The following is an 18,877-nucleotide window of genomic DNA, read 5'->3' on the forward strand; positions in this document are numbered from 1 at the left end:
GTTTCCACACTGTGTATTTAAACTAAACTAATCTAAAGAGGTCCTTCTGCAGTTGTACAGAGCCCTGGTGAGACCACACCTGGAGTATTGTGTGCAGTTTTGGTCCCCTGGTTTGAGGAGGGACATTCTTGCTATTGAGGGAGTGCAGCGTAGGTTTACAGGGTTGATCCCCGGAATGGCGGGACTGTCATATGCTGAGAGAATGGAGCAGCTGTGCTGTACACTCTGGAGTTTAGAAGGATGAGAGGGATTCTCATTGAGACATATAAGATTGTTAAGGGTTAGGACAAGCTAGAGGCAGGAAACATGTTCCCGGTGTTGGGGGAGTCCAGAACCAGGGGCCACAGTTTAAGAATAAGGGGTGGGCCATTTAGAACAGGGACGAGGAAACACTTTTTCTCACAGAGAGTGGTGAGTCTGTGGAATTCTCTGCCTCAGAGGGCGGTGGAGGCCGGTTCTCTGGATGCTTTCAAGAGAGAGCTAGATAGGGCTCTTAAATATAGCAGAGTCAGGGGATATGAGGAGAAGGCAGGAACGGGGTACTGATTGGGGATGATCAGCCATGATCACATTGAATGGCGGTGCTGGCTCGAAGGGACGAATGGCCTACTCCTGCACCTGTTGTCTATTGTCTGTTGTCTATCTACACTAAACTAATCTAAATTAAACAAAACTAAATTAAACTAATTAAACTAAATTGAATTGAGCTGTGAGGCAGCAACTGTACCTCCGCGCCAGAAGTGAAGACTGTGAAGCCCATCTTCTGACAATGAATGAAAACAGTTCACTCAAAGGTCAGAGACAAAATCAATGATGCAAGACCACTGGATACACAAAGTACATCACTGAGTTTCACTTGGGCAGCTTCATAAGTGATAGGAGCAGAATTAGGCCATTTGGCCCATCAAGTCTACTGTTACTCCACTGTTCAATCATGGCTGATCAATCTTTCCCTCTCAACCCCATTCTCCTGCCTTCTCCCCATAACCCTTGACACCCGCACTAATCAAGAATGGCCTCCCCGGCCTTCTATGGCAATGAATTCCACAGATTCGCCACCTTGTGACTGAAGTAATTCCTCCTCGTCTCCTTCCTGAAGGAACATCCTTTAATTCTGAGGCTGTGGCCTCTGGTCCTAGACTCTCCCACTAGTGGAAACATCCTCTCCCTATCCAACTTACAACCCAGCAGTATAGAAACATAGAAACATAGAAAATAGGTGCAGGGGCTGGCCATTCGGCCCTTCGAGCCTGCACCGCCATTCAATATGATCATGGCTGATCATCCAACTCAGTATCCTGTACCTGCCTTCTCTCCATACCCCCTGATCCCTTTAGTCACAAGGGCTGCATCTAACTCCCTCTTAAATATAGCCAATGAACTGGCCTCAACTCCCTTCTGTGGCAGAGAATTCCACAGATTCACCACTGTGTGTGAAAAAAAAAATTATCATCTCGGTCCTAAAAGACTTCTCCCTTATCCTTAAACTGTGACCCCTTCTTCTGGACTTCCCCAACATCGGGAACATGTATGAATATTGAAGATAGACACAAAAAGCTGGAGTAACTCAGCGGGGCAGGCAGCGTCTCTGGAGAGAAGAAATGGGTGACGTTTCAGGTCGAGACCCTTCTTCTAACTTCAAATAACCCTGGCCCCTCTCCCTCCCCTCTCCCTCCCCCACACTAGTCATTATACAAGTTTCGCTGTCACCCTGTTGAGTTTCACTACCTCTATAACTCGTTATCAGCTTCCCCACAGCCAACAATGGACCTTTGTGGGCTCCACCTTTCTTTTTGCAAATCTTGCATTCATTTGGCCTATGTAACGTCTACAGCTCTCATTTCCCTCATCCCTGACTCTCAGTCTGAAGAAGGGTCTCGACCCTGTAGATTAGCGTCCCTCATACTGTGGCTTCGCCCACAGGCTTATTAGGGAGCTCTCTCTCACTCTCTCTCGCTCTTAGACTAGTGATGCATGCTGAGATGAAGTTACCTCTGCAGAGTTGCTAATAAAGGACTTTGCATTCTTATCACTTTGTGTGGGTCTGATCTTGACTCAACATGGTGTCAGAAGTGGGATCGTTCCTCTAATTGTTTGGCACTCCTGACGGCACGTTCAGCCAGCCTATTTGGCTGAGGATATTCAGGGCTGCTGGTGACGTGGCGAAAACCCCAGCGTGCAGCAAACTCTTTGAAGTTCTGGCTGGTAAATTAACTGCCGTTATCAGATAGCAATTGACAAGGAGCTCCATGGTCTGTGACGTGGCGAGCGAGTTTTAGAACTACTAAGAAGTTCGATGTCAAACCGACCGGAATACGAGTCGACAAGAACCAGGTATTGCTTGCCATGCCACTCAAACGTCACCTACTCCTTTTCTCCAGAGACGCTGCCTGACCCGCTGAGTTACTCCAGCTTTTTGTGTCTGTCTTCGGTTTAAACCAGCATCTGCAGTTCCTTCCTGCACACTGTTTTGATATTTTGTTCTGGATTTTGGGATCACATGAGTTAAATTGTCAGTGCGAACCTATAACCAATTATCCTGACGTACAGCATGCAAATTAGTAATTACTGTGAGAGTTCAGTGGGCCATGAATCCTGATATTACTTAAAGCCTATAACCAATCTTAGTCGCAAGATAGTCAGGCCACAGTTACAGGATAGTGTCTAGTTCCAGGGTCCCAGAGTCATCGAGCCATACAGCATGGAAACAGGCCCTTCGGCCCACCGAGTCCACGCCGACCAGCGATCCCCGCATATTAACACTATCCGACACACACGAGGGACAATTTACACATACACCAAGCCAATTTACCTACAAACCTGCACGTCTTTGGAGTGTGGGAGGAAACCGAAGATCTTGGAGAAAACCCACGCAGGTCACGGGGAGAACGTGCAAACTCCGTACAGACAGCACCCGTAGTCGGGATCGAACCTGGGACTCTGGCGCTGCAAGTGCTGTAAGGCAGCAACTCTACCACTACGCCACCCCAATGATAGAGTCATAGAGTATTACAGCGTGGAAACAGGACCTTCGGCCCAACTTGTCAACATATCCCATTCACACCAGTCTCACCTACCTGTGTTTGACCCCTATATCCCTCTAAACCTGTCCTAGCCATTTACCTGTCCAAATGTTTCTTAAACGTTGCAATATTACCTGCCTCATCTATCTCTTCTGGCCATTAACAAACTATGTTTAGTTGAGTTGAGTTAAGTTTATTGTCACGTGTACCGAGGTGCATTGAAGTGCTTTCGTTGTGTGCTAACCAGTCAGTGGAAAGACTATACATGATTACAATCGCGTCCACTGTGTACAGACACAGGATAAAGGGATTAATGCTTAGTGCAAGATAAAGTCCAGTAACGTCCGATCAAAGATAATCCAAGGGTCTCCAATGAGGTTGATAGTGGATCAGGACTGCTCTCTAGATGTTGGTAGGATGATAACAGCTGGGCAGAAACTGTTCCTGAATTTTCCAGGTGAGGCAGAGGTTCACCTGCACCACCTCCAACCTCATCTATTGCATCCGCTGCTCTAGGTGTCAACTGCTCTACATAGGTGAGACCAAGCGCAGGCTTGGCGATCGCTTCGCCCAACACCTCCGCTCAGTTCGCAATAACCAACCTGATCTCCCGGTGGCTCAGCACTTCAACTGCCCCTCCCATTCCGAATCCGACCTTTCTGTCCTGGGCCTCCTCCATGGCCAAACTGAGTCCCACCGCAAATTGGAGGAGCAGCACCTCATATTTCGCTTGGGTAGTTTATACCCCAGTGATATGAACATTGACTTCTCCAATTTCAGGTAGTCCCTGCTTTCTCCCTTCTTCCCCTCCCATTCCCAGCTCTCCCACAGCCCACTTTCTCCGCCTCTTCCTTTCTTTTCCGCCCACACCACCCCCACATCAGTCTGAAGAAGGGTCTCGATCCGAAACGTCATCTTTTCCTTCGCTCCGCAGATGCTGCCTCACCCGCTGAGTTTCTCCGGCATTTTTATCTACCTTCTGCAACTGGAGGTGTGCGTTTTTGCACTTCTGTACTGCTGGGGGCAAGGGAGAAGAGGGAGTGACCGGGGTGAGACTGGTCCTTGATGATGCTGCTGGCCTTGCCGAGGCAGCGTGAGGTGTAGATGGAGTCAATGGAATGTCTGCGTGATGGTCCGGGCTGCGTCCACAATTCTCTGCGATTTATTGCGGCTTTGGATGGAGCTGTTCCCAAAAGAAGCCTTTGGGAAACATTTGCATACTGAGGGTGGTGGGTGTGTGGAACAAGTTGTCAGAGGATGGTCACGGCAGTCACGGTGGCGCAGCGGTAGAGTTGCTGCCTTACAGCGAATGCAGCGCCGGAGACCCGGGTTCGATCCCGACTACAGGTGCTCGCTGTACGGAGTTCGCACGTTCTCCCCGTGATCTGCGTGGGTTTTCTCCAAGATCTTCGGTTTCCTCTCACACTCCAGGTTTGTAGGTTAATTGGCTTGATAAATGTAAAAATTGCCCCTAGTGGGTGCGGGATAGTGTCAATGTGCGGGGATCGCTGGTCGGCACGGACCAGGTGGGCCAAAGGGCCTGTTTCCACGCTGTATCTCTAAACCAAAACTAAATTAAAGGAGGTGGATGAGGCAGGAACCACAACAAGATTTAAAGACATTTGGACTGGTACATGAATAGGAAAGGTTTAGAGGGTTATGGGCCAAACACAGGCAGGTGGAGTATAGGTGGGCATTCTGGTTGGCATGGGCTAGTTGGGCCAAAGGGCCTGTTTATGCGCTGGATCACCATGACTCTATGACCAGAAACCATGAAATAGCTTCTCTATCTCTGACTAATTAATGTCATGATGGGAGGTAATTACTTGAAATCAATGCACCCCTCCCACGTATACGTTACAGTCATGGATTTATACCGTAGAGAAACAGGCCCAACCTGCCCACGCTGACCACTAGTCCCACCATGAGCTAGATAGGGCTCTTAAAGATGTCCTCTGGTTCTGGATTCTCCTACCTTGGGTAAAAGACTCTGTGCATTCACCCTATATATTCCCCTCATGATCTTATACACCTCTATAAGATCACCCTTCAACCCCATACAGTATTTCTGTGCTGCATAGGCATACAGTGTGGAAACAGGCCCTTCGGCCCAACTTGCCCTTGCCGCCCAATGTGGCCCATCCACACTAGTTCTACTTGCCTGTACTTGGCTCATATCCCTCTCAACATGTCCAATCCATGTACCTGTCTAATTGCTTCTTAAACATTGCAATAGCCCCAGCCTCAACTACCTCATTCTATACACCCACCACCATCTGTGTGGAAAGGTAGCCCCTCAGATTCCTATAAAAGCTTTCCCCTTCATGTTCCCGATGTTGGGGGAGTCCAGAACCAGGGGCCACAGTTTAAGAATAATGAGTAAGCCATTTAGAACGGAGACGAGGAAACACTTTTTCTCACAGAGAGTGGTGAGTCTGTGGAATTCTCTGCCTCAGAGGACGGTGGAGGCCGGTTCTCTGGATGCTTTCAAGAAAGAGCTAGATAGGGCTCTTAAAGATAGCGGAATCAGGGGATATGGGGAGAAGGCAGGAACGGGGTACTGATTGGGGATGATCACTGTGAATGGCGGTGCTGGCTCGAAGGGCCGAATGGCCTACTCCTGCACCTATAGTCTATTGTTTATTCACCCTAAGGTCATCTTTCAATCAATTCATTCAATTAGCCTTTCAGTCGGAGGCCTGGTTTCTGTGCTGTGTGACTAAGATTTCTACAACATAATATTTGATTATCAGGGACTTAAGGATAATGGGAAGCAGGCAGGACATTGAGGTCAATATTAGATCGGGCATGAACACCATTAGTGTTTATACAGTTTAGAGATACAGCGCGGAGAACGACCCTTTGACCCACCGAGTCCGCGCCGACCAGCGATCACCCCGTACTCTCGCACTATCCTACACGCACTAGGGATCACTTACAATTTTTACCTAAGCTAATTAAATCAAGATTGAAGAGAGTTTATTGTTCTGTGTCCCAGATAGGACAATGAAATTACTGCTTTGCTTCAGCACAACAGAACATAGTAGGCATGAATACAGAACAGATCAGTGTGTCCATATACCATTATATAAATATATACAAATCGTAAACCGGTATGTCTTTGGTGTGTGGGAGGGTGGCATCGTGGCGCAGTTGTGGAGTTGCTGCATTACGGCCTTACGCCGAGGACCGAAGATTTCGGTGGGCGGCACGGTGGCCAGCGGTAGAGTTGATGTCTTATAGCCCTTGCAGCGTCGGAGAGCCGGGTTTGTTCCTCACCACGAGTGCTGTCCGTGCGGAGTTTGTACGTTCTCCCTGTGAACGAGTGGGTTTTCTCCGGGTGCTCCGGTTTCCTCCCACACTCCAAAGACGTACAGGATTACAGGCTAATCGGATGGGTAAAAAAGAAAAAACGGTTTAAAAAAAAAGGTTTGTAGGTTAATTGGCTTGGATAAAATAGTAAATTGTCCCTGATGTGTGTAGGATAGTGTTAGTGTGCAGTTTAAGGTTTACATAGTCTGTTGTGCTGCAGGAAGTATGAATTTCATTGTTCTATCTGGGACACGACAATAAAACACTCTTGCATCTCGTTCAGCGCAGACTCTGTGGGCCGAAGGGCCTGTTTCCGCGCTATATCTCTAACCAAAGCTAAACTAAACTAAGTCGGAGCACCCGGAGAAAATCCATGCAGGTCATGGGGAGAACATGCAAACTCCATACAGACAGCGTTTGAGAATTTGCCGTCACTGGGCCCGTACTCATTGGCGTTTAGAAGAATGAAGGGGGGAACCTCATTTAAACATACAGAATAGTGAAAGGCTTGAATAGAGTGGATGTGGAGAGGATGTTTCCACTAGTGGGAGAGTCTAGGACTAGAGGTCATCGCCTCAGAATTAAAGCACGTTGTTTTAGGAAGGAGATGAGGAGAAATGTCTTTGGTCAGAGGGTGGTGAATCTGTGGAACTCATTGCCGCAGAAGGCTGTGGAGGCCAAGTCAGTGGATATTTTTAAGGCATAGATAGATAGATTCCTGATCTATAACCATATAACAATTACAGCACGGAAACAGGCCATTTCGGTCCGTGCCGAACAATTATTTCCCCTTAGTCCCACCGGCCTGCATCTGTACGGGTGTCAGAGGTTACGGGGAGAAGGCAGGAGAATGGGGTTCAGAGGGAGAGATAGATCAGCTATGTTTGAATGGTGGAGTAGACTTGATGGGTCAAATGGCCTAATTCTGGTCCTATCACTTATGACATGACCTTATGACAGCACCCGCAAACAGGATCGAACCCGGGTCTCTGGCGCTGTAAGGCAGCAACTATACCGCTGCGCCACCGGGCCGCTTTAAATGCCACAATCAAAAGGAAAGGAAAGGCAAGGGAAACCATGATTAGAATAAGCTCACATATTCATATCACCTAATTTTTTTTTTTTTCATCACCGATTTGATTTAATTGAAGCGTTCAGGATTTCAAGCCTTTGCCAGCATCACCCTGTTCTTCCTATGCAATCACTTAAACCAGCGCAATGTGCTCTCAGCTGGTGTGAGTCGTAATCGGCCTAATTCATCACATTAGCTTTCTGCAGCATATTATTAAGCAAGAAAACATTAATTTTGCAGTGTTATTGAATGAGGAATCCAGCTCCGATTTAAAGGACGTTTCATTTCTCTCTCTCACTTGAAAGATGAGAAGAACGGAGAGGAAATGGGGTTAGGAGGGAGAGTTGGATGAGCCATGATTGAATGCTAGAGAGAATTTGATGGGCCGAATGGCCTAACTCTGTCAGTTAAGCGCCTGTCCCACTTAGCTATCATTCCGGCATTTGTGTTTAAGAAGGAACTGCAGATGCTGGAAAATCGAAGGTAGACAAAAGTGCTGGAGAAACTCAGCGGGTGCGGCAGCATCTATGGAGCGAAGGAAATAGGCAACGTTTCGGGCCGAAACCCTTCTTCAGATCTTTCCAGCATAATTGACTGATGTATCTGGTCACCGAAAAATATGCGCGTGACGCGGCGTGACGGCGTATTGACGCGCGCTGTTTTTTGAAGAGCTGCAACATTTTTTTGTCGCCGTTGGATTTTGAAATGTTCAAAATCTTTTGGCGACTCTGAAAAAATCGCCAAGTGGGACGGGCCCTTATGAAAATACCCAATGACTTGGCCTCCACTGCCATCACTGGCAATTAATTCCACAGATTCACCACCCTCTGACAAAATCAATTCCTCCTCATCTCCTTGCTAAAGGTATCTCCTTTCATCAGATGGATCAGCCATGATTGAATGGCGGGGTAGACTTGATGGGCTGAATGGCCTAATTCTGCTCCTATCACTTAATGGCCTGCCCCGACTGCATGCGTTTGGCGCGACCAAACGGAAGTGGAGTTTGCGCTAAATTTGCGGTAAGTACGCGCTTAGTACGCGCTAAGTTCGTGCTAAGTTCGTGCGTGACGTAATTTGTGTCATACTTACCAATCAGCTGGGCAGGAGGCGGGCCGACTGAATTTGGGCATCACACGGCGTCGGGCGGTGACGTCATCACGCAACGCCAAGCTGGACAGTGATGTCATCGTGCAACGCCACTCGCATACGCCCTCAATGAGCCTGCAGGCCGATAGGCCGTTGGCGCATGGAATTTTCGGACAGAGCGGGATTTTCAGCGCACCACGCGATGCCGGGACCAGCCCCGCACAACTCCATACGCCTCCGCGCTTCGAAGTGGCGTGGCCGTACGACTCGAGTGACCACGATCAGTCGTGCCAGACGCATGCAATCGCATGCTGGTGGGACAGGCCCTTTAGGAACTTCAATGGTTTTTAAAATAAATGGACTGTTTGAAACCGTTTGATGAACAATGCTTGGATATTATTTGTGCAGTTTTTAACATCTACAGCAATTCACAGCTTTGAAATAGCCCTAATTGGAAGGGCATGGGGTTTGAATTAATGGATTAATATCCCGGAGGGTCGGACTATTGATCCAGAGAAATGAATTTAAATCCCACCGCTGGAATTTAATTCTTGAAGTAATTAACTAAAATTACAACACAAAAGCTTGTGTCAGTTATGATGTGAAGTCTGAACTGAGGTTAAAGCGTATTTAATACCTTCAAGCCAATAAGCTTAATTAGGTTTAATGTCACGTGTACCAAGGTAGAGTGAAAAGTTTTTGTTGCGTTCTAACCAGTCAGCGAAAAGACAATTTTCGCGGTGGAGCAGCGGTAGAGTTGCTGCCTCACAACGAATGCAGCGCCGGAGACCCGGGTTCGATCCTGACTACGGGTGCTGTCCGTACGGAGTTTGTACGTTCTCCCCGTGACTTGCGTGGGTTTTCTCTGAGATCTTCGATTTTCTCCCACACTCCAAAGACGTACAGGTTTGTAGGTTAATTGGCTTGGTGTATGTATAAATTGTACCCAGTGTGTGTAGGGTAGCATTAAGGGCCTGTCCCACGTGCATGCGACCTGCATGCGGCGAGCACGACCAAACCGGAACCGTGGGGCCGCGCGGAGTTCGAGTCAGTGACGTGAAGTTCGAGCGAAGTTCGCGCATGACATACGGCGTCAAGAAGCTGCGTACTGCTTCGAGACACTGCGTATGCCCGTTGAGGTGGTGCGTACGGCGTCGAGGCGTTTGCGTGCCGGCAGGCCGTTGCCGCGTGGATTTTCAGAACACGGTCAGTTTTTCGGAGCCCCGCGCGATGTCGGGACCAGCTCCGCACAACTCCATACGGCTCCGGCGATCAAAGTGGGACCGGCCCCGCGAGGCCGTACGGCTCAAGCGACCACGTTAGGTCGCGCTTGCCGCATGGAGTCGCATGCTGGTGGGACAGGCCCTTTAATGTGTGGGGATCGCTGGTCGGCGCAGACCCGGTCGGCCGAAGGGCCTGTTTCCGCGTTGCATATGTAAAACTAAAAACTAAAACAATACATGATTACAATCGAACCGTCCACAATGTACAGATACTTGATGTTTAGTGCAAGATAAAGTCCAGTCTAAGATAGTCTGAGGGTCTCCTTTGAGACAGATAGTAGTTCAGGATTGCTCTCTAGTTGCGGGCAGGAACTGGATACAAAAATGAATTTCACCATACCTCGGTACATGTGACAAATAAAAGTGCCATTGATTGAACCATTGACGTGAAACAAGGAGCCAATAATGATGGGATAACATGAGCCCAATGGGCTGAATTGCCTATTGCCACTCACTGGTGACTTCTGCCCACACCCCTGTGAACAAGTAAATGAAATTATTGCTCAAAATGATCCCAGGAATGTGCAGGTTAACATATGATGAGCGTTTGACGGTACTGGGCCTGTACTCGCTGGAGTTTAGAAGAATGAGGGGGGGGGGCTCATTGAAACTTACCGAATAGTGACAGAGCAGATGTGGAGAGGACGTTTCCCACTTAGGACCAGAGGTCACAGCCTCAGAGTTAAAGGACGTTCCTTTATAAAGGGGATGAGGAGGAATTTATTTAGTCAGAGGGCGGGGAATTGTGGAATTCATTGCCACCGACGGCTGTGGAGGCCAAGTCAGATACACGGATAAGAAAGGTTTAGAGCAATAGGGGGCCAAATGCGGGGAAATGGGACTAGCTTAGATGGGGCATCATGAACGTGTTTAGATGGGGCATCATGAACGCGTTGGGCCGAAGGGCCTGTTTCTACGCTGTATGACTTTATGACACTATATACTTATCTATAGCCAGTTCATTGGCTATATTTAAGAGGGAGTTAGATGTGGCCCTTGGGGCTAAAGGGATCAGGGGGTATGGAGAGAAGGAAGGTACAGGATACTGAGTTGGATGATCAGCCATGATCATATTGAATGGCGGTGCAGGCTCGAAGGGATGAATGTCCTACTCCTGCACCTATTTTCTATGTTTCTATGTTTCTCTTTCCTGTTGAAGGCCTCTACCACTTCCCGTGGTGAGAAATTGTAGTAACCTGCCCTACGCTCTGGTAGATTTGGATTAATTAACGGCACAACAGTGCAACTGATAGAGTTGCTGGCTCCCAGCAAAGCAGAACCAGGTTCAATCCTGACCTCTGATGGTAGTTTAGAGACTCAGTGTGGAAACAGGCCCTTCGGCCCATCAAGTCCACGTTGACCACACACTAGGGACAATTTGCAGAAGCAAATTAACAAACTTGCATGTATTTAGCCTAGACAATAGACAACAGACAATAGACAACAGACAACAGACAATAGACAATAGGTGCAGGAGTAGGCCATTCGGCCCTTCGAGCCAGCACCGCCATTCAATGTGATCATGGCTGATCATCCCCAATCAGTACCCCGTTCCTGCCTTCTCCCCATATCCCCTGACTACACTATCTTTAAGAGCCCTATCTAGCTCTCTCTTGAAAGCATCCAGAGAACCAGCCTCCACCGCCCTCTGAGGCAGAGAATTGCACAGACTCACCACTCTGTGTGAGAAAAAGTGTTTCCTCGTCTCCGTTATAAATAGCTTACCCCTTATTCTTAAACTGTGGCCTCTGGTTGTGTATGTGGGATGAAACCAGAGCACCCGGTGAAAACCCACACGGTCACAGGAAGAACGTGCAAGCTCCACACAAACAGCAACTGTAGTCAGGATCCTGTGACCACGTGGGTTTTGTCCGTGTGCTCCGGTTTCCTCCCACATTCCAAAGATATACATTTTTGTGAAAGTTAATTGGCTTCGGTGAGAATTGTAAATTGCCCCTAGTGTGTAGGATAGTGTACGGGCATCGCTGGTCGGCGCGGACTCGGTGGGCCGAAGGGCCTGTTTCCACCCTGTATCTCGAAACTAAACTGAACTAAATATGAAGATAGACACAAAAAGCTGGTGTGACTCAGTCGAGACCCTTCATCAGAAACGTCAACTATCTCTCCGGAGATGCTGCCTGTCCCGCTGTCTTACTCCAGCATTTTGTATCTATCTTCGGTGTAAACCAGCACCTGCAGTTCCTCCCTAAACTAAATCAGATCTGACATACGATGAAAGAATGGGTCGACTGGGCTTGTGTTCACTGGAGTTTAGAAGGATGAGAGGACACCATAGATACATATAAAATTCTTAAAGGATTGGACAGGTTAGATGCAGGAAAAATGTTCCCCATGTTGGGGGAGTCCAGAACCAGGGGCCACAGTTTAAGTATAAGGGGTAGGTCATTTAGGACTGAGATGAGGAAAAACATTTTCACCCAGAGAGTTGTGAATCTGTGGAATTCTCTGCCACAGAAGGCAGTGGAGGCCGATTCACTGGATGTTTTCAAGAGAGAGTTAGATTTAGCTGTTCGGGCTCAAGGAATCAAGGGATATGGGGGAAAAAGCAGGAACGGGGTACTGATTTTAGATGATCAGCCATGATCATATTGAACGGCGGTGCTGGCTCGAAGGGCCGAATGGCCTACTGCTGCACCTATTTTTCTATCTTTCTATGACCCGGTTGCTTGTGAGATGATCCCTCACGGTAAGTAATGCATATTGCAGAACAAAGCAAACAATCTCAGTCGAGAAAATGTAAAATCATTGCCAAGGATGCTGAGTAGTTTTAATGCCGACATTTCATTCCAATTTACAACCTAAAATGAAGAAGACATCTATACAATTGATCCTCACAGAACAAATTTTGCTTTGCCTGTATTTCTAATATTTATTTCCACCATGAGTTTTCTTTCCCACTCTCGGCTAATAATTGGATGTTTTATGGGCAAATAAATGAGGAACAAGAGCCCTGCAAAGACAGCTTTTTGAAGAGGGAATGAAATTCTTAAGGGGAGAACTTAATTCAAGTGATCCATCAAGCCACACTCAGGTTTATTTATGTCGGTATTCCAGGTGTAAAAGCAACCGCTGGGTACTTAAGATGAAACCATTTACATCGTGTAACGTCAGCAGCTTCGGTCATTCTTAAAATAATTAAATAAAATGGCCGATTGCACTCAAGTCTGTAAACTAATTAAAGGGATTAGAGATACAGCATGCAAACAGACCCTTCTGCCCACTGAGTCCATGCCGGCCATCGATTACCCATTCACACTATGTGTAGGAAGGAACTGCAGATGCTACATAGATGCATAGACAATAGGTGCAGCAGTAGGCCATTTGGCCCCTCGAGCCAGCACCACTATTCAATGTGATAGTCAATAGACAATAGCCAATAGGTGCAGGAGTTGGCCATTCAGCCCCTCGAGCCAGCACCACTATTCATTGTGATCATGGCTGATCATCCTCATAGACAATAGACGATAGACAATAGGTGCAGGAGTAGGCCATTCAGCCCTTCGAGCCAGCACCACCATTCAATGTGATCATGGCTGATCATTCCCAATCAGTACCCCGTTCCTGCCTTCTCCTCATATCCCCTGACCCCGCTATCTTTAAACGCTCTCTCTAACTCTCCCTTGAAAGCATCCAGAGAATTGGCCTCCACCGCCTTCTGAGTCTGAGAATTCCACAGATTCAGAACTCTCTGGGTGAAAATGTTTTTCCTCATCTCCGTTCTAAATGGCCTACCCCTTATCAAAGATTTACGCAAAATGCTGGAGTAACTCTGCGGGACAGGCAGCATCTCTGGTTGGAAGGATTGGGTGACGTTTCGGGTCGAGAGTCCGAAGAAGGGTCTCAACCCAAACCGTCACCCATTCCCTCTCTCCAGATATAGAAACATAGAAACATAGAAATTAGGTGCAGGAGTAGGCCATTCGGCCCTTCGAGCCTGCACCGCCATTCAATATGATCATGGCTGATCATCCAACTCAGTATCCCGTACCTGCCTTCTCGCCATACCCTCTGATCCCCTTAGCCACAAGGGCCACATCTAACTCCCTCTTAAATATAGCCAATGAACTGGCCTCGACTACCCTCTGTGGCAGAGAGTTCCAGAGATTCACCACTCTCTGTGTGAAAAAAGTTCTTCTCATCTCGGTTTTAAAGGATTTCCCCCTTATCCTTAAGCTGTGACCCCTTGTCCTGGACTTCCCCAACATCGGGAGCAATCTTCCTGCATCTAGCCTGTCCAACCCCTTAAGAATTTTGTAAGTTTCTATAAGATCCCCTCTCAATCTTCTAAATTCTAGAGAGTATAAACCAAGTCTATCCAGTCTTTCTTCATAAGACAGTCCTGACATCCCAGGAATCAGTCTGGTGAACCTTCTCTGCACTCCCTCTATGGCAATAATGTCCTTCCTCAGATTTGGAGACCAAAACTGTACGCAATACTCCAGGTGTGGTCTCACCAAGACCCTGTACAACTGCAGTAGAACCTCCCTGCTCCTATACTCAAATCCTTTTGCTATGAAAGCTAACATACCATTCGCTTTCTTCACTGCCTGCTGCACCTGCATGCCCACTTTCAATGACTGGTGTACCATGACACCCAGGTCTCGCTGCATCTCCCCTTTTCCTAGTCGGCCACCATTTAGATAATAGTCTGCTTTCCTGTTTTTGCCACCAAAATGGATAACCTCACATTTATCCACATTATACTGCATCTGCCAAACATTTGCCCACTCACCCAGCCTATCCAAGTCACCTTGCAGTCTCCTAGCATCCTCCTCACAGCTAACACTGCCCCCCAGCTTAGTGTCATCCGCAAACTTGCAGATATTGCCTTCAATTCCCTCATCCAGATCATTAATATATATTGTAAATAGCTGGGGTCCCAGCACTGAGCCTTGCGGTACCCCACTAGTCACTGCCTGCCATTGTGAAAAGGACCCGTTTACTCCTACTCTTTGCTTCCTGTTTGCCAGCCAGTTCTCTATCCACATCAATACTGAACCCCCAATGCCGTGTGCTTTAAGTTTGTAAACTAATCTCTTATGTGGGACCTTGTCGAAAGCCTTCTGGAAGTCCAGATACACCACATCCACTGGTTCTCCCCTATCCACGCTACTAGTTACATCCTCGAAAAATTCTATAAGATTCGTCAGACATGATTTACCTTTTGTAAATCCATGCTGACTTTGTCCAATGATTTCACCACTTTCCAAATGTGCTGCTATCCCATCTTTAATAACTGACTCTAGCAGTTTCCCCACTACCGATGTTAGACTAACTGGTCTGTAATTCCCCGTTTTCTCTCTCCCTCCCTTCTTAAAAAGTGGGGTTACGTTTGCTACCCGCCAATCCTCAGGAACTACTCCAGAATCTAAAGAGTTTTGAAAGATTATTACTAATGCATCCACTATTTCTGGAGCTACTTCCTTAAGTACTCTGGGATGCAGCCTATCTGGCCCTGGGGATTTATCAGCCTTTAACCATTTAATTTACCCAACACCACTTCCCGGCTAACCTGGATTTCACTCAATTCCTCCAACTCCTTTGACCCGCGGTCCCCTGCTATTTCCGGCAGATTATTTATGTCTTCCTTAGTGAAGACGGAACCAAAGTAGTTATTCAATTGGTCCGCCATATCCTTGTTCCCCATGATCAACTCACCCGTTTCTGACTGCAAGGGACCTACATTTGTTTTAACTAATCTCTTTCTTTTCACATATCTATAAAAACTTTTGCAGTCAGTTTTTATGTTCCCTGCCAGTTTTCTTTCATAATCTATTTTTCCTTTCCTAATTAAGCCCTTTGTCCTCCTCTGCTGGTCTCTGAATTTCTCCCAGTCCTCCGGTATGCTGCTTTTTCTGGCTAATTTGTACGCATCATCCTTCGCTTTGATACTATCCCTGATTTCCCTTGTTATCCACGGATGCACTACCTTCCCTGATTTATTCTTTTGCCAAACTGGGATGAACAATTTTTGTAGTTCATCCATGCAGTCTTTAAATGTCTTCCATTGCATATCCACCGTCAACCCTTTTAGAATTAATTGCCAGTCAATCTTGGCCAATTCACGTCTCATACCCTCAAAGTTACCTTTCTTTAAGTTCAGAACCATTGTTTCTGAATTAACAATGTCACTCTCCATCCTAATGAAGAACTCAACCATATTATGGTCACTCTTGCCCAAGGGGGCACGTACAACAAGACTGCTAACTAACCCTTCCTCATTACTCAATACCCAGTCTAAAATAGCCTGCTCTCTCGTTGGTTCCTCTACATGTTGATTTAGATAACTATCCCGCATACATTCCAAAAAATCCTCTTCCTCAGCACCCCTGCCAATTTGATTCACCCAATCTATATGTAGATTGAAGTCACCCATTATAACGGTTTTGCCTTTGTCGCACGCATTTCTAATTTCCTGTTTGATACCATCTCCAACTTCACTACTACTGTTAGGTGGCCTGTACACAACACCCACCAGCGTTTTCTGCCCCTTAGTGTTTCGCAGCTCTACCCATACCGATTCCACATCCTCCAAACTAATGTCCTTCCTTTCCATTGCGTTAATCTCCTCTCTAACCAGCAACGCTACCCCACCTCCTTTTCCTTTCTGTCTATCCCTCCTGAATATTGAATATCCCTGGATGTTCAGCTCCCAGCCTTGGTCACCCTGGAGCCATGTCTCCGTGATCCCAACTATATCATAGTCATTAATAGCTATCTGCACATTCAACTCATCCACCTTATTACGAATGCTCCTTGCGTTGAGACACAAAGCCTTCAGGCTTGTTTTTACAACACTCTTACCCCTTATACAATTATGTTGAAAAGTGGCCCTTTTTGATTTTTGCCCTGGTTTTGTCTGCCTGCCACTTTTACTTTTCACCTTGCTACCTATTGCTTCTACCTTCATTTTACACCCCTCTGTCTCTACGCTCACACATTTAAGAAACCCTTTCCCTTTAACTCCATCCTCCACTATCCCATTCGACACCTCAGTGAGTTACTCCAGCTTTTTGTGTTTACCCATTCACACTAATCCTATTTTGAAAATAAGGAAGAATGGCACGGTGGCGCAGCGGTAGAGTTGTTGCCTTACAGTGATTACAGCGCCGGAGACCCGGGTTCGATCCCGACTACGGAGTTGGAGAATGCAGTACGGAGTCTGTACGTTCTCCCCCTGAACGCGTGGGCTTTCCCCGAGATCTACGGTCTCCTCCAACATTCCAAAGACGTGCACCGAAGGCAGATAAATGCTGGAGTAACTCTGCGGGTAAAGCAGCATCTCCGGAGAAAAGGGATAGGTGGCATCTGATGTAGGGTCTCGACCTGAAACGTCACCGAACCCTTTACTCCCAAGATGCTGCCTGACCCGCTGAGTTACTCCAGCTTTCTGTGTCTATCTACAAATGGTGGTTAATTCACAAAAGGACACAAAGTGCTGGAGTAACTCAGTGGGTCAGGCAGCATGATACTATAGACAATAGACAATAGGTGCAGAAGTAGGCCATTCGGCCCTTCGAGCCAGCACCGCCATTCAATGTGATCATGGCTGATCATCCCCAATCAGTACCCTGTTCCTGCCTTCTCCTCATATCCCTTGACTCCGCTATCTTTAAGCACTCTATCTAACTCTCTCTTGAAAGCATCCAGAGAATTGGCCTCCTTTGCCTTCTGAGGCAGGGAATTCCACAGATTCACAACTCTCTGGGTGAAAAAGTTTTTTCTCATCTCTATTCTAAATGGCCGACCTCCTTAATTCGGGTCGAGACCCTTCTTCAGACATAATTTAATTTTGTTTACTTTTGAGATATAGCACAGAAACAGGCCCTTTGGCCCACCGGATCCGTGCTGACCAGCGATCCCCTCACATTAAAACTACCCTACACCCACTAGGGACAATTTTCAAATTTACCAAGCCAATTAACCTAAATACCTGTACTTATGCCCCCTTCGGTCGTGGCTGACCTGACCATGGGTGTCTCCAGGGTTGGAGGAAGCCTGTGCGTGACTTTGTTTAACGTGGGGAGACTGGTGCACAGACAGCCACCCCACGTGGGGTCCTTGACAGATCTGGGTCAGGATCCAGTGGCATGGAGTCCAAGACGACCGGAGACCCTTTTCTGCTGCAGCCTTCATCCGCCTTCCCAGCCGTTGTGACGCTCCACTAAGGTCAGCCATCGTCCTCCGCCTGTTCCACCGTTGAGGTCTTGGTTGGATTGCTCTTTGTCAGAGACCTCCCCCTCGACCTTACCGCCATGGGTGGCCCTACCAGGAGCATAGCTCCAGACGGCATCGCTCACAGGATCTCAGGACCACACAAGCTTCTCCACCACGACAAGGTGACAATCCACGGAGAAGATATACAAACCTGTACTTCTTTGGAGTGTGGGAGGAAACCTAAGATCTCGGAGAAAACCCATGCAGGTCGCGGGGAGAACGTACAAACTCCGTACAGACAGCGCCCGTAGTCGGGATCGAACCCGGGTCTCCGTTGCTGCATTCGCTGTAAGGCAGCAACTCTACCGCTGCGCCACCATGACGGCCCGGGTTCTGGGTTGTGAAGCTTGAGGATCAAATGGCGAATTGTGAAGCCAGAGGAAGGAATGCAGGTGGAGGGGGAGGGGGGGGGAGGGGAAAAACCGATGCAAGGTCAGACAGGATTCAGGAGAGGGGTGAGGGGGGGGGGAGGGGGTGGGGAAAGGAAGTGGGGCTGGGGGTCTTGGGGCAGAAAGGGGAGAGGGTGTTATATGCGGCAAGGTAGTAGAGCTGGTGCCTAGACCCCGGATCGATCCTGACCACAGAGGCTTCTCCGCACGGAGTTTGTACGTTCTCCCCGTGACCTGCGTGGGTTTTCTCCGAGATTTTCAGTTTCCTCCCACACTCTAAAGACGTACAGGTTTGTAGGTTCATTGGCTTGGTACAATTGTATAAGTGTAAAAATTGTCCCTAGTGTGTGTAGGGTAGTGTTAATGTGCGGGGATCGCTGGACTGCAGGGACTCAGTGGGCCGAAGGGCCTGTTCCCGCTCTCTATTTCTAAGCTAAGCTAACGTACTGTGTTACAGAAGCTGCAATCCACATT

General features: G+C 47.7%; 1 long non-coding RNA gene across 1 annotated transcript; it reads right to left on the reverse strand.

Moving 5' to 3' along the window:
- Positions 1-9,290: 9,290 nt before the first annotated feature.
- Positions 9,291-17,033, reverse strand: LOC116974027. The gene is made up of 3 exons (XR_004412263.1): positions 16,981-17,033; positions 15,335-15,336; positions 9,291-9,342 (listed from the first exon to the last, which is right to left on the reverse strand). It is a non-coding gene; the product is annotated as an uncharacterized LOC116974027 (long non-coding RNA).
- Between the last annotated feature and the right edge of the window lie 1,844 nt (positions 17,034-18,877).

The sequence above is a fragment of the Amblyraja radiata genome, chromosome 6 (genome assembly GCF_010909765.2).
Source record: "Amblyraja radiata isolate CabotCenter1 chromosome 6, sAmbRad1.1.pri, whole genome shotgun sequence".
Taxonomy (NCBI): domain Eukaryota; kingdom Metazoa; phylum Chordata; class Chondrichthyes; order Rajiformes; family Rajidae; genus Amblyraja; species Amblyraja radiata.